The following is a 10628-nucleotide window of genomic DNA, read 5'->3' as shown; positions in this document are numbered from 1 at the left end:
TTTGGCTTGATGCAGGTGGGTATAGTCATAGTATGGCAAGGCAAGCTGGGTCGATGGCTTGAGTTAGCAGCATATGCTTCCAATGAGGAATGGGGTTGATGATTGTAGGTTTAATGTTGGTCAATTCTGCAGCACACCTTATCCATGTATTTCCACTCGCCTAAGTTCAACCTTGGTCTGGTTTTACACAGCAGTGTTCCCACAGGTATGTTACTAGGTTGTGTTTGGTCAATTAGCATTGGATGGCTGTTGCAAATGTTAGCTGAATTGGACTGCTATGCTTATGATTAAAAGGTCATTACTTGATGATGCAATGTTGTGGTTTTCCAACTGCTGTAGGAGGACTCTACAATTGGTCCTTGCTTTGAACCACAATATTCATGGCAGAAATGATGCCGATAAGAATGTTGTGTGTTGGTGCATATTCACTGCGGGGTTATGGTCTGCTGTATAGGTTGCAGGGTGTTGTGATTCTGCACAAGAGGTTAGGCATTGGTTTGTGGGCATAAATATGATGTGTGGATTTTGCATTGGCAACAACAGCAAGCAAGGAAAGACAAGGTTCATGCCTGCAGCCATGGTGAGCTTTGCCATCTTGCTGATTTTTGGATTTAGCCAGGCTTCATTGTGCGCTTCAAGGTATCTCAGGCCATGTTTATATGGTTGCAGGACATGTTTGGCCAGATGGAGTTAGGATTGGAAGTGCAGCAACACATATAACATGGTGGACATGAAATTGAACATGAACCAAATTACTTAAAAATGAAGAAAACAAACAAAAGTATCTCAAATCAAAACCTTTGGATGAAGCATCAAGGCCAAATGGGTTGGATTAGGTTTTTGACGGTCAACAAATGGAGAGGTTGACTTTGGTCAAAGTTGACCAAAAAGTCAACTGTTGACCAAAGTCAACAAAATGGTCAAAATTCAATTTTCTTTGTAGTTTCTTTGTAAATGGACATTGAATAAATGGTTATGGTGAAATTTTAGAGTTTTTTTTGGATTTTGGGTGACTTTGGTCAATGTTGACCAAAAAGTCAACTGTTGACCAAAGTCAACAATTGGTCAAAAGTTGTCAAGACTTGTATTTTCTTGTGTAGAATCAAATGTAATGGTTTACAATGACATGAAATAGATTGAAATGGATTGACAAATGGTTTGAAGTTGGTTTCCAAATTGTTTTGTCTTATGACTTGAATGTTTGACTTTTGAAAAATAACTTGACTGATAATGCACATGAACAAGGCCATGAAATTAGACCATAAGGTCAGGGTTTTGACATAGTATCCATGAACCAATAACATGACTAGCAAGTGGCTTGAAACACAAGAAGCTTGGTTGTTCAGATGACCAAGACCATATGTGCATTAACAATCACATGAACAACACCATGACTTTGGATCAAGACCAATCCTCATATAAAAGCAAAAATAAAAACATAAAAAATTCAGGACCAAAATCGGGGTATGACACTATGTTTCAATTTTGGAAGTATCATTTTCGAAGAGGGGAACTTTTTAGTGCATTTTTGGAAACTTGATTCAATTGCCATGCATGAGCTCATACAGTCCAATTTGCACGTTTATTTCATTCATTTGTGATCACAGCTTGCCAAACCAAGTGGAATTGGGCCCTCCATGCGCCTGTACAGGCCCATGCATGGAGGCCCTTTCCATTCATGCAAATTTGAAATCACACAATCAACATTGCCTTGCCTATAAATACATTGCATTGGAGCTTCATTTCTTCAACCTGAAGGCGCCCTACATGCTGTGCAACTGAAATCCCACACCCACACCAAAGGAACAATCTCAATTTTCTCTCAAATTTCAAATTTGAATTTTGATTTCCTCGATTTAAATTTCAGATCTAAAGTTCCTAGACCTCTTTACCTTGATCCATAGAGTTTTCTATTTGCAAAAGAACTCAAAGATCGTGACTCAATTCTTCACAATTCAAAGGTTTTACTCAACTGCATTTTGCTTCGAAACATCTCATATATTGTTCCATTTGCCTTGATTTTGTGTGATCTGAAGTCCTCTGCATAGAGGCATCATTATTGAGCTTTGAATTTCTGAAATTAAGCAAGTTTAGTTGAACACCACTAAAGTTCCATCTCTGATTTCTCTCTCAATAGGGATCTAGAGTGAAATTGAGTGGCATAGGAGTGATGTACATCACTCCACCTTTCGTTTGGTACCTGGATCGCGCGTTTTGGTTCACATTTATTTCCCTGTAATTTTTGGCCTTCGCCAGAGCTAGCCGGAGAAGACGGTGGCACTGGCCACCGTCTGGTCTCCAGATCCAATCTGAGCCATCCATTTACGTTTCTAGATTTAATCCTGGTTGTCCAACATTATGACTTATTTTAATGCACCATGTGATTCAGTTGACTAGGGTGTATGGTGAGCGTGCGCTTCCTGGTCATGTGATGATCCACGTCAATTAATGAAAGTGCATCAAACGGTCCACGCTTTTCCATCTTTTTTAATTCTGATTTTAATTTCCATTTTATTTTTTAATTCCATCTCATTTTCAAAAATTCATATCTCTCTCATTATTGGTCCAAAAATTATGGGACCAATTGCGTTATTTCTATCTTAATTTCTAGTATCTAAAAATGATTTTTAATATTTTTTATTTCATCATTTTCTATTTTTTAGTAATTTTCTCTTTTCTGGTTATTTTTAATTCATTTTAAATAGTTTTTGATATTCAAAAAATACAAAAATATTTTCTCAATCTCTTTGAATGATGATAGATCTATGAAAAATATTCTCATTAATTTATTAATTGATTTGAGATTTATTTGAGATTTTAGTTCAATTAGGTTATTTTTATGCATTTTTAATTGATTTAAAATAGTTTCTGACTTCTAAAAATGCTGAAATTTTTTGTCAAACTTTGTTTGACCTTGTTGAACTTGGGATAATTCACTTGGACTTTTCAAAGTTGATTTGAAGTGAATTTGAAGTTTGACCTTTCTTTTATTATTTTAATTCAAGTTTTATTTTAAATATTAAAAATGCCAAAAATATTTTATTTGTTTCTTGACTTCTAATCTTCATTTTGCTTCTGTTTTCTATTGCTTGACCTTGATCTTCTCTATCTTTGGTCATAGCTTGTTGATTATCCCATTCCATTTCATTTAATGCACTTTAATTCTTTATTTTTCTTCTTCTCCTTCTTCTTTTTTTCTTTTTTTGATCAATGAGTTAAAGATTGGTGGTTAGCATTGATTAGGGAGGTTTAATCTTCCTTGATTCAAATCTAATTCATCTTGATCATGGATCAAGTGAATGACTTTTCATTAAGGATATATTGCTTCCTAAATCATGCAAAGGACCTAAATCAATACAATATCATTTCCATCTTCTTTTTGGCATGGCAAGTTGTTGGAGTTTGATTCACTAATCAAGACCTCTAACTTGTGTTGTTGCCTACATTATTATTGACCGGCCTCAGATAGTTGTGACTTCTACTTAAGTCCAATTACGATTGCTTAACATAGCGCTAAATTTGCCTTATGGCACACTAACTACTAACACTAACTATTAACCCTTAACATTTAATTCTTACTCTTTATATTTAAGCAATTTACTGTTCTTGTACATATTATTCATTTGCTTTTCCCTTTGCTCATTTGAGCACATGTTTATGCTAATGCAATTTGCCTTTTGCTCACTTGAGCACATAATTGTGTATATATCATTGTGCTTGTGTTTTGTTTTGATTGTTGTGGACCAAATGCAAAGAGATGGACCAATGGACTTAATTTCTAGGATTTTTCCTATGCAAATTGGAGTAAAAGGACTTTAATGTTGAAGATGGATTAAAAGGTGTAAAGACAAAGTCTCATACAACATACGATGTCAAGTTTCGATGATGACAAAAGACCACCATGCAAGTCTACGAACAAATGCATCACATTACCCACCATATCCTTTTCTCACGTTATCCTAAAGCTACTATAATCATTAAAGACATATAAACAAAGCGTGATCATGACCAAATATGTGAAAATCACTAACCACAGCTTTTTTGCAGATTTAAAGGCTTTGAGTCGACCATAGGGGTCAGCTCAAAGCTCACGGGTCGGCGCAAAGGCTCTGGCCAAACTGGAGGGAGTCAGCGCAAGAACCCTTTGCGTCGACGCATAGGGTCGACGCTTAACTCACGGGTCGGCGCAAAAATCCCTGGCGTCGACGCATGCAGTCAGCGCTTGCCCCACGGGTCAGCGTGCGCTGACCCTATGGTCGACCGTTCGCGCGCAAACTCAGTTTTCTGAGTTATTTCAAAGTTTAAATTTCTGTTCTGTCCGTTTGGTTTTGTCTGTTACTATAAATAGAAGTAAAAACACTTCTATTAACTAACATTTGAATTTTTGAGTACAAGTGTTCAAGGAAACAAGAAAGAGTGAAATAGTTGTCAAAGATTCATCATCTTCATCTTCAACAGTCCAAAATTCATCAACTGCACACAATAACTTTTGATGCGATTTGTGATAGTTTGAAGGTGATAAGGTTCGAGGTAGCGATTGAAGAATCGAGTTCGAGTTGAAGTCTTGGCAGGTTCTTTCTTGAATAAAACCATTAGGGTTTTATCCTCCAATACCGGTTTGCGTTTGGGGGTTTTTGGACGGGTTGCTTCATTATCATTCAGCTGAGCGAAGGTAACTGATAAGAGAAAGTCTTCATCAGTTTAGTAGCGGAGTCGGTGATTGAGCAGTGAAGAATCCGGGTTTGATTCGTTCGTGTTCGTGATCAGCCGGGCCAAGGGGTTGAAGAACGGAAGGTTCATCAACGAGCGGCAGGAAACGGAGGTCAAACATCAACAATCAAAGGTCTTGATTCATCTTGAATCAAGGGGCAAGGAGAAGAAGTATCATTCAACATATTGCGAAATTCTGTTGTTTACATACTCTGCACTCCTTGTAAAAACGATTAAACATCACAGGTTATATCTATTGATCATCTCAATTCTAATTTTAGAATTGAGGGCAGACGTACCCCGAAGCGAGGACGGCGGGGGAACTGCCTCATCAAATCTCTGTCTTCTTTAATTTTCTGCACAAGTTAATTTTCAGCTTAAAATTTAAGTGATTTTAGTTTAAGCAATCTTCTGACAAACATTGATTTAAGTTGAGAAAGTGTTGCAAACTGTTGTTGGAATACTAAGTACAAGAACATATTGTACTAGGATAAATCGAAACACTTACTCAACTCAAAAATCACTTGGAGTGTTTGTGCACACCAAGTGTTTGTAAAATTGCCTAAGCTAAAGTTGCCTTAAGTTTGCATTGTGTTTCAATTAGGTATTTTGATTCATTGAAACTAGGCTTGCAAATAAGTGAACTATAAAATTGATTGTGCATTGTGAGTAGTGAATTGTATCTCTTTCAATCAAATATCCATTAGCTTAACGCATATCCGGTTTTCCAATAACGGTTCGTTTTTAGACTAATTTTCCTCGGCCGCTTCCGCACCCAAAAACATTTTTAAAACCAATTTTTCTTTTAAATTGGTAGCGCCGACTAAAGTTTTTAATTGGGATCTATTCAACCCCCCCTTCTAGATCCGTGCCATAGTCTAACAAGTGGTATCAGGAGCTCCGGTTCACTCCGTGCTTCAAAAATACAACGTTGATAGAAAATGGCTAACGAACCTAAAGGGGCTTACAATAGAGCTCCCGTTTTCAATGGTGAAAATTATAGTTATTGGAAAGACTGTATGCGGGTGCACATAAATTCCATAGATAGAAAAATATGGAATGTTATTCTCAATGGTCCAATTGAAATAACCATGACCAATGAGAATAATGAAATAGTGCCTAAGCCTGAAGCACAATGGACCGATGATGATGAAAAGAAATACAACTATGATTGGAAAGCCAAAAACATCTTAATCTCCTCATTAGGGGTAGACGAATACTATCGTGTATCCCATTGTCCTACTGCTAAGGCCATGTGGGATTCACTTCAAATTGCCCATGAGGGGACGAACGATGTTAAATTGGCTAGAATCAATACACTAACGCAAGAGTTTGATCTCTTTTTCATGGAGCAAGGGGAAACCATTGCCGACATGCAAAAGAGATTCACTCATCTAATCAATCGATTACATTCACTAGGTAAACCTATTTCCAATGATGTTGCTACTAATAAAATCTTAAGATGTCTTAACAGGGAATGGCAGCCAAAAGTGACCGCCATCAAAGAGGCAAACGATCTTACCATTTTGGACTTAACAACATTGTTCGGCAAACTACAAGAGCACGAACAAGTTCTATTAAGCTTGGAACAACATGAAAGGAAAGATAAGAAAGACAAAGCCAAGGTGAGCGAAAAGAAATCAATTGCTCTAAAGACTTCCTCCTCAAAGTCTCAAGCAAAAGAGCAAAGTGATTATTCTACGAGTGACGAAGAAGAAGAGGACAAGAGTGAAGATATGGGGCTGTTCGTCAAACGCTACAACCGTTACGTGAGAAAGAACGGCATCCAACATTCCGAGAAGAACTTAGTTAACTTCCGGAAGCAATCTAGGTTCTCCAAAAATGATGACTTCAAAGGAAAAACAACTAGAGGGTCGTGCTACAAGTGTGGAAAGCCGGGTCACTACAAACCGGACTGTCCGATGAATAAAAAGACAAAAGAAAAAGATTCATACAAATCGCATAAGAAACCATCAAAGCCAAGGAGGGCATATATTGCTTGGGAAAGCGATAGCGACTCCTCCGATGATGAAAGCTCAAGTGATGAAGATGAAAATGCAAATCTATGTCTCTCTGCTCATCAAAAGAATAAGAAGAAACAGGTACGACATGCTAAATATGAAAATTCCTCTAGTATGTCTCATCATGAACTGCAAACTGTTTTTGAAACTCTACACTGTGAAGCAAAAGAAGCCTTTAAAAGGCTTGCCTCAAATAAGAAAATTTTCTCTCATTTAGAACAAAAAATTCAAGAATCCGAAAGGAAACTTGAGGCACTTAAGGCTTCTATAGTGGAAAGCACAAAAACTAGTTATGAGGACCTTAAAAGTAGAATGATGAACTTTGGGTGTGATACTTGTTACATTTGGCAAAGTGAAGTAAGGAACTTAAAAGCCAAACTTAACAAGGCTCTTGAGCCCAAGATTACTTTTGCTATTGATAAATCTAATTTTCGAACAAGTATGGTTAATCCATATCAAAAGTACAAATATGTTATAAAGGATGAAGATAGCAAAAGTAATCAAAATGAAAAGTTCTCTTGTCTTTATTGTTGCAAGAAAGGTCATTCCATTGCTAAGTGTAGATTTAAGAGATTTTTAGTTCCTAAAGGCATTTATCAATGGATGCCCAAATGCAACCAATTTGCTTCTCACCACTCAGGACCCAATAAGCCATTGGGTACCTCCTTTTGTTAATTATCTTATCACAGGTACAATGCCTCGAGACTACCGAGAGAAGATGGGTTCTCGATAGTGGATGCTCAAGGCATATGTCAGGAGACATATCTCTCTTCATTGACTTCGTGGCTAAGAAGAAGGGATATGTAACTTATGGTGACAATAACCGAGGAGCAATACTTGGTAAAGGTAGTGTAGGTAATCCCTCTTCCACTACTATTTCTGACGTATTGCTTGTCGAAGGTCTTAAACATAACCTACTTAGCATCAGTCAGTTATGCGACAAAGGATACAATGTATCATTTTCAAAAGATTGTTGCAAAATTGTGCATACTGATGATAAGAAGAGCATGTTTAATGGTCTTCGTGTGAACAATGTCTATATGCTTGACTTAAATGAAGTATCGTTAACAAGTGACAAATGTCTTGTAACAATGAATGAAGATTCATGGTTATGGCATAGACGTTTAGCACATGTTAATTTCGACTTACTTAACAAAATAGTCTCAAAAGATCTAGTCCTAGGTCTCCCCAAAATTAAATTCACCAAGGATCACCTTTGTGATGCTTGTCAAAAAGGGAAGCAAACGAGGATCTCTTTTAAATCCAAAAACATCGTTTCAACAACGAGACCTCTCGAGCTTCTCCATATGGATTTATTTGGGCCATCTAGGATTAAGAGTCTAGGAGGAAACTATTACGGTTTCGTAATAGTGGACGACTTTTCTCGATTTTGTTGGACTATTTTCTTAGTTAGTAAGAGTGACACATTCGCCGCCTTTGAACGATTTGCTAAGCTTTCTCAAAATAAACTAAACACAAACATTGTTGCAATTAGAAGCGATCATGGAGGTGAATTTGAAAATCACCTATTTGAAGAATATTGCGGTAACCATGGCATTGATCATAACTTCTCCGCTCCACGCACTCCTCAACAAAATGGGGTTGTGGAGCGTAAAAATCGAATTTTGGAAGAATTGGGAAGAACAATGATCAATGAAAGTGGCTTACCAAAATATTTTTGGGCCGACGCCATTAGTACGGCTTGTTACGTTTTGAATAGGGTGCTCATTCGCCCCATTCTAAACAAAACACCGTATGAACTTTTAAAAGGGCGAAAGCCAAATGTTTCTCACCTTCATGTCTTTGGTTGCAAATGCTTTGTGTTAAACAATGGAAAGGAAAACTTAGGGAAATTTGATTCCAAGGCCGACGAAGGTATCTTCCTCGGATACTCTCAATCTAGCAAAGCATATAGAATTTACAACAAGCGATTACTTACAGTAGAAGAGTCTGTGCATGTTACCTTTGATGAATCCAATCCGAGAAACGTCGGAAAGGATAGTGTTTTTCATGGTGCAGGTACATCTACCAAAGACATACTCAATGATGGCGAGCCGGGGATTGATCAACCCGACACAATCAAAATTGAGGAGGACAAAGATGTACTCCATGATGAAACAGAAGTAGATCATCCGCTTTCAAACGATGATCTTCCTCAAGCTTGGAAGTCTTCCAAAGACCATCCAATCGACAACATTATCGGAGATATCTCAAAGGGTGTAACAACTAGGTCTAAGATAAGTAATTTCTGTTATCACTTCGCTTTCGTTTCGCAGATGGAACCTAAAAACCCTAAAGAAGCCCTACTCGATGAACACTGGTTTTTATCAATGCAGGAGGAACTTAATCAGTTCACCAGAAATGAGGTTTGGGACCTTGTCCCTCCTCCGCGAGATCATCGAGTAATCGGCACCCGATGGGTGTTTAGGAACAAGCTGGACGAAAACGGGGTAATAACCCGTAATAAGGCGCGTTTAGTCGTGCAAGGGTATAACCAAGAGGAAGGCATCGACTATGAGGAAACTTATGCGCCGGTTGCCCGACTCGAGGCTATACGCCTTCTCCTTGCCTTCGCTTGTGCAAAGGATTTTAAGCTATTTCAAATGGATGTAAAAAGTGCCTTCCTTAACGGTCACATTAATGAAGAAGTTTATGTCGCACAACCTCCGGGTTTCGAATCCAATGAGCATCCTGATCATGTTTATAAACTAAAAAGGGCCTTGTATGGTCTCAAACAAGCTCCTAGAGCTTGGTATGAGAGACTAAGCAAGTTCCTACTAGATCAAGGTTACTCAAGAGGAAAGGTTGACACAACCCTCTTCATTAAACGTCAAGGAAAGCACTTGATACTAGTGCAAACTTATGTGGATGATATCATTTTTGGATCTACTAACATGAAACTTGTGAGAGAGTTTTCTGACCTTATGCAGGGTGAGTTCGAGATGAGTATGATGGGGGAGCTCACATACTTCCTCGGTCTACAAATCAAACAGCTCAAAGAAGGAACTTTCGTGAGCCAGACAAAGTATTGTTTGGACCTTATCAAGAGATTTGACATGGCAAAAGCTAAGGCCATAGACACCCCCATGCCTACGTGTACCAACTTGAACAAAGACGAAGACGGTAAGGAAGTAGATGTAAAACGGTATAGAGGTATGATTGGTTCACTCCTTTATCTTACTGCTTCTCGTCCCGATATTATGTTTAGCGTTTGCATGTGTGCTAGGTACCAATCATGTCCCAAGGAATCCCATTTAAAAGCCGTTAAACGGATACTTCGATATTTATCAGGTACTCCCAAGTACGGACTATGGTATTCCAAAGGTAATGATTGCTCTTTGGTAGGTTTTTCCGATTCCGACTTTGCCGGTTGCAAATCGGATAGGAAAAGTACAAGTGGCACTTGCCATCTTTTTTCAAACTCTTTGGTTAGTTGGCATAGCAAGAAACAAGTTTCTGTTGCTTTGTCAACCGCCGAAGCGGAATACGTTGCAGCCGGTAGTTGCTGTGCCCAAATCTTATGGATCAAGCAACAACTATTGGATTTTAACCTAAAACTGGAACGTATTCCCATATTTTGTGACAACACGAGTGCTATTAACCTAACCAAAAATCCTGTGCTACATTCTCGCACTAAGCATATCGAAATTCGACACCACTTTCTTCGGGATCATGTAGAGAAAGGTGACATCGTGTTTGAACACGTAAACACTGAAAATCAACTAGCGGACATTTTCACAAAGCCGCTAGCAAATGAACCTTTCTTTCATATTCGCCGAGAACTTGGCATCCTCGATATTTCGGAACGGGCACTCTAAACTGCTGTTTACATTCTTCCATCTTAAGCCTTAATACTGTACTGCTAACAAATTTCTGTTGTTGCAAGCACATGTCTAA

The sequence above is a fragment of the Lathyrus oleraceus genome, chromosome 4 (genome assembly GCF_024323335.1).
Source record: "Lathyrus oleraceus cultivar Zhongwan6 chromosome 4, CAAS_Psat_ZW6_1.0, whole genome shotgun sequence".
Taxonomy (NCBI): domain Eukaryota; kingdom Viridiplantae; phylum Streptophyta; class Magnoliopsida; order Fabales; family Fabaceae; genus Lathyrus; species Lathyrus oleraceus.
Note: the sequence above shows the minus strand (reverse complement) of the source record.